The 6,363-nt window shown below is 41.1% G+C and overlaps 1 long non-coding RNA gene across 1 annotated transcript; it reads left to right on the top strand.

Annotated features, from left to right (window-relative positions):
* The first annotated feature begins 3,060 nt into the window (after nucleotides 1-3,060).
* LOC148209610 (uncharacterized) lies at nucleotides 3,061-4,632 on the top strand. Its single transcript, XR_015793106.1, has 4 exons — nucleotides 3,061-3,394; nucleotides 3,499-3,682; nucleotides 3,774-3,808; nucleotides 4,241-4,632. It is a non-coding gene; the product is annotated as an uncharacterized LOC148209610 (long non-coding RNA).
* The last annotated feature ends 1,731 nt before the right edge of the window (nucleotides 4,633-6,363 follow it).

Raw genomic sequence — 6,363 nt, 5'->3', positions numbered from 1 at the left:
TAGCCCCATACCCTTTTGTCGCTGTTGGTTGTTGTTTCACAGGATGATCTTCTTTGGGGGTGAGCATCGTCGGTCGGGGTCGGTTTTTGGCCAACCCCTACGCCGAAAACCGATTTAATCGGTTTCCATTTTTGGAAACCGACTTTTTTTCTAAGGTATCTAGCGCCGACCGACCAACTGTCCGTTCGGTAGGTCGGTATGGTCGGAAAATCGACATTTTTTTCAACTTTTTCTACTCATTGTTGCAGAAGATAGAGAAGGTAGGGGATGAGGCTGCGGCGATGCTACTCTGCGATACGCACAGAAGAGAAGTTGAGAGGTGGTCGGTGCGGTGCAGTGCTGTGAACGGAAAAAAAAAAAGAAACAAGTGGGTGAAACGAAATCAGAGAAGGAAATGGACGGGGTGGGGTGAAACTTGACAGAAGAAAGAGAGGTAGAAGAATGAAGAAGAAAGAAGAAAGAAGAAGAAAGATGAAAGAGAAGAAGAGGAGACAGTGGACTGTGAAGGAAAATGAAAAGATGAAACATTGGGGACTGTGAAACATTGGGGATTGTAAACGAAAATGAAAGGTGTGATGTGAAAAGATTTTAGGGGCTCAATGTACTGCCGCACGAAAATTGAAATAGAGCAAAAATATAATCTTTTTTTAATATTAGTCTATCATCGGTCGGTCGGTCGATATAAGGAATTATTTGACGCCGACCGACCGATCAGTCGGTTCTGAAATTTCAGAACCGACCACCGACCGACCCTCCTTGAAAGCCGACCGACCGACCCTCCTTGAAAACCGACCGACCGACTTCGGTTTGGTCGGTTTCGGTCGGTCGGCTCGATTTTTCGGGCTCCTTTGCTCACCCCTAATCTTCTTAGCCCCCATACACTTTTGTCGTAGTTGGCTGTAGTGAAGCCTCTTGGGCTCTACCATACAATTAGTTTGAATTGTTTAGGTTTTTTGTTGGCATTGGGATATAACTTTTAGCTGGGCTAACTTTTTGCTCAGTAAAATTAATATATATAATTAATTTTGAATCTTTATCCAAAATTAATACATACTTATATAATGTATCAACATACAAAATTATTGATCCTCGTTTTACCCGTTGTGAGCTAGCAAGGGCACATAATGCACCTACAGATCAGAAGCTCCAACGATACGAGATTAATTGGTCAAACTCATTGTTGAGTTAATCAACATTCATTAACTATGGGTCACTCCACTAAAGATCCGCAGTCGTTGTACTCTTCTCACTACAGAATATTTTCGTGTCCACGAATATAAAACCATTAATGGCAAGTAAATCCTTCACAAGTGCTCGTAACTCAAGCTGGGTCAAATTACCGTTTTACCCCTAAGTTACATCTTACTACTTAAATACCACTGCTCCTCTAATGAACAACCCGGTTATGGTTCGACTAATAACCGGAAGTACCTTTTGGGCTAGTGCAAGGGTGGGGCCCTTTGTTCAAGTCCCGGAGTCAGCATTTAAGAGAACACTCATTTACTCCCCTAAAGCTGGGGAGAAGTGAATTCCATCTTGTGAAGTTATGTTCTCAGCTCCCCACTTGGTCTTATCCCCAAAATGGTAGGAATATTGAGTCGGCGACTCGGGCCACTCTAAACCATACAGATTAAAGGACGAGCCCTCACGGGCAGGAGTCCATAACTCATTCAGGCTTGAGAATAATTTGCATGGTAATCTTATGAAATATCAATCGTAAGTACATGGTGTTTCATCTATAGATTGGCTATTTCACAGTCCGGTCTTATACAAACTCATTGTATAGGATACCCACACTCACATGTCTCCACACGAACGACTTGGATCGGGTCGTTTGTAACATTTACAAAGTGGGTCGTATCCATCGTGTTGCCAGGATAAGGTATCCAGCCTTATCCATATACTATAGACCCTTTAGGTTATTTCCAGGACATTATCCACTTGTATATCAAGGGTATATCAAATATATACCCAGTATACATATACAATCCTGGTTACATCATAATAACCTCAGATAAATAGTTTATTGGATTTAGGCAATGTTATGTTATAAACTTCAACAACAAATTTATTGAAAATGAAACCACAACTTTATTGAATATAAATTTGTTTTTACATAACTACAAACTACGAGTTTAGGGCAACACATCCAACAACCCTAATACTTGCCTTCCACTAAGACTCATCGAATCAATCCTCGATCTTTGTACTCGAAGCCTCGATACCCAATTAGTGACATATGAGCCCTCTGGCCTTGATAATCACCCATTCACTTCATAACCTCTTAGAACTCTCACTAGAGTCCTACATGAAGGGATCGAATCCTACAAAGAAAGCGCGTGAACACGATTGCTTTAATCTTGTTTTGGAATTACGATAAAGAAAAGACTTAAGCATGATTAAAAGAAAGTTACTGAAACATACCTTTGAAAACACTTTTTCAATGTAGACACCAACGCCATGAAAAGACCTTCCTTGCAATCCTCTAGATGTTAAGAACCCGGTTTGTGGGAACCGTCTTATAATTGAAAGGGAGGTCGAGAGATTTTCTCTTTGGAGTTTCAAAAACTCAATCAACTGACGATCGGGGAAGCCGGAAATGGGAGAATCTCCCTTTTATAAAGGAGGAAGAGTGTGGGGGAAGTCACAATGTAACGCCCCGCGTTACTCAGATTAGCTTGCCCCGAGTTCCGGAAATTTTTATGACAAAATGGTTTTTTATTTATTGACTTATTGATTTATTTCATTGTTATTTTTAATTGATTCATCAGTGATCTTATTTAATTTAAGTGTGACATCTCGACTAGTGTGTATGGTTACAGTTTTAGTGGTGAGTTAGTAGCGTGTAATTATTTATCAAGTTACATTTAGTACGAATTTCCATTATGCGACACTTGTTTTGGATCTTTGGGCCAATTACGAAACTCTATTATTGGTTGTGTTAACAAGGAAGGGTTGGGTAAGTGGGCCTTAAACATAAGGAAAAGAACCCAAGCCCAAAAGAGTTAAGAGTTTGAATCAAGAAAAGGGAACCCTAGCCACTTGTTCTAGTTCCTCTTCTCCTTTTTCCCTTTTCCTCTCTTGTTGAAGCCGTCGGCCACCCCCCTCCACTCGGCTCTTCCTCTCCGACGCAGCAGCACCGACGGCGGCCATCTCCGGCGGACACAGCGGCAGCAGCGGCGGCGGCAGCAGGCGCAGCGTCGAACAGCAGCGGCGCGTGACGGGCGGCGGCGGCGGCGTGCGGCGGACAGCGGCGGTGTGCGACGATCAGCGGCGGTGCGTGACATTCGGGCAGCTGCAGGCGGCATCGATACACGCGGGGCTGTGTTCGCGGCGTCCTTTCTCCGATTCAACAAGCCTAACGACTTCAAACAACTTGGATCCGTGAAACCCGGTAACTTCTCTTTGACCCACCTTTGTTCGAAGTTAGATTTGGAGTACCCACACCCAAACGAAATCGATTTAGAATACCCACACCTAAGCGGGGTTGTTTTGTAGCAAGGGACATTGAAACGAAGCCGTTGGAGATAGTATTGGACGTTTTCGCTGCTGCAAAAACGTGGACAGCAGCGTATTGGTGGTGTTTGGCGATTATCTACATCCGTTTGAAACCCGATTTACGCTACCCACGTCTTGGCAAGCTAGATCTAATTTACCCACACCTTTACGAAGTCGTTTTGCGGTAACGAGCCCCTTTGAACCCTCTTAAAGATGTTTTTTTTAAGGCTGAATGGTACATTAAATTGCTGTATTTTTTTCTGTTTTATGCTTAGGTGTGAGGCCGACGCAAACTTTAACACGTGGTTGTGTAAGTAGCACCAGGGGGCGAGTGCGTGCGTTTTTAGCGTTAACGAAACGTTCTTGATGCTGTTTTTTTTTGTTTTTGTTTGTTTTTCTTGATAAAATAATTTAAATGAGCATGTAAGGATTGTTGGTGTGTTTTGTGAATTCTAGCGATCTTGTTGCCGTATTTCTATTATTGAACACTCTTGAGAAAACATGCTTCATGTTCTTGTTGTTGTAGGTGACTAGTAGATTCTGAACTGTTGTAGTTAGAAGTAATTGGCTCATGACGTTTTTGATTACGCTTGTTTACATGCGTAAAAAGAAGGTTTTAGATGCTGTTTTTACTATGTTTCAGCTTTGTTTCGGATTTTTCTCGATCGTTTGAGTTCCAATTCATGCAAAATTCATATACTATGGTTTGTGGATGGCTTATATTGTATTTATGACATTTTAGGACCATTTGGGAGTGCAAATTAATCAAAAGAAGCAAAAAGACGAAAAAGTTACATGGGAGGCGCCAGGCGCCTGGGAAGCCTGCAGAAAAACAGGTTTTCTTCCAACTTTGCCCTTAATGAAACGCGTCTTCCAATGCGTTTTGGTGGTTCCAACCGATGCATACGTGTAGAAGAAGTGTTCCACTATCAGTTTGAGCACGATTTGGTCAGTCAAAAGAGTTGGAAATGGGTGATTCACCATCGTTTTAGGACCTACCTAACCAATTCTGCACAGCTATAAATTCCAGCAACTTCTCCACCAAAATCATCAAGCCTTGCTTCCTTCTCTTGATCATTTTTAGTGTTTCTTTGTTGCTTTCTAAGTACTTTTGAGTTGCTTTCATTAGTTGCTTTTGGTTTTTAAATCCCGAGTACTTTACATTCTTTTATTGAGCTTTGTTTTGTTTCCATTTGTACTTAGTTATTTTCTACTTATTCAAATATATAAAAATCTAGCACTTTGCTTATCTTCTCTTTGCCTTTACTTTATTTTTAGTTAAGAGAGTTGTGTTTTTGGAGGAAAGAGCACGTGACACTCCCCCTTGCTTGAAAGAGAAGGGCGAAGCTCTCAATCCCGATAAAAACTCTCCGTTAGTTAACTTTTGTTTTTCACACATGCATTCCACATTCAACCATTTTACTTGCTGTATTTTCTTCAATATGTCTTTCTAAATTCCCGTCTCTAGCCCGGTTATGGATAGTTAGCCTTTTATTTCTAATAAGGGTTGCTAAGAAGTAGTGTTTTTGCTTTCCATTCATTGCTCAACATGTTTTCCCAAAAAGTTAGGATTTAGAGAAGGCCACTGTAAGTCTTAACAAGTCAATACTGAAAAGGTTGCTTATTTGCATTGTTGAGTGGTTAAACCGAGGAGAGGATCGCCTTAGACATAAGGGTTTCGCTTAAGTAGCCTAGACATAGGACCTTAACCCGAGGTTGCGACTATTTCCATCCTAAAACTAAGATATCTCTCATAATAGACATATTAGGGAATGTCTTAGGACTTTGAACTTGCTTAGACATAAGTCAAGTGAGAAGCGTAGTCGTTGGTTTCTAAAGTAAAATGCATATTATCCTTAGCATGTCCTTGATTCTTTGTTGGCTAACTTGAAGTAATTCGAGCTAGGTTTTATTATTATAAGTCCAAATCCCAAATCCAAATCATTATTTGTGACCACTTCCCATTTTACAAGAATCACTCATTCCAACATTCACTATTCTTTAAAACTTTAGAGTTTGGAAATTGTTTAGAAGTCCTTGAGGATCGATACTTGGATACTCCGTCCATTTTATATTACTCTGACAGGTGTGCGCTTGCATCTATATAATTGTTACCACGCTTAGCGCGTGCGTTCAGCATAAACATCCCAGTCAAGTTTTTGGCGCCGTTGCCGGGGACTTTAGTTTTAAAATTTATTTTCAAATTCTTTTAGTTTTTATTTTTGTGAATTGTTGTTGGGTGTAAGTTCCATCCACCGTTTTTGTTCTATATTTTTGGACGTTTATCTCACAAGGGTACGTTAAAGTGCATGAGCACAAGATCTTTTCTTCTACCCCTTGACCCTGTGATTGAGCGGACCCTTCGAAAAACTCGAAAGGAGCAAAGACTTCGAAAACAACTAGAAAAGCAAAAAGAGAGAGAAGGTGAAATCAGTCCTGAAAGTGAGGTAGAGAGTACAAGCACATCAATGGCAGATATTCCACCTCGTGATCCGGTTGATCCACCTGCTGTTAACGGTAATATGAGGGATCATGCGAGAAATGATGAATTCAACCATATCCAGATGGCGGACAACAGAGACGTGGCAATGCGAGAATATGCCGCCACGGCTTTTCAGAACTTTGATTCAGGGATAGTCAACCCTATTCCAGCCCACGCAAACTTTGAGCTTAAACCAATGATGTTCCAAATGTTGCAGACAATTGGACATTTTGGAGGGCAGGAACATGAGGATCCACATGATCATCTGAAATCATTCATTCAAATTGCAAATGCATTTTGATTACCTGGTATAACAGACGATGCTCTGAGACTAACACTTTTTCCATTTTCTTTGAAGGACCAAGCTAGAGCATGGCTCAATG

Source organism: Momordica charantia (assembly GCF_013281855.1).
Source record: "Momordica charantia cultivar OHB3-1 chromosome 8 unlocalized genomic scaffold, Mcharantia_2.0 BLBB01000008.1, whole genome shotgun sequence".
NCBI lineage: Eukaryota > Viridiplantae > Streptophyta > Magnoliopsida > Cucurbitales > Cucurbitaceae > Momordica > Momordica charantia.
Note: the sequence above shows the minus strand (reverse complement) of the source record. Positions and strands in the feature narration are given on the sequence as shown.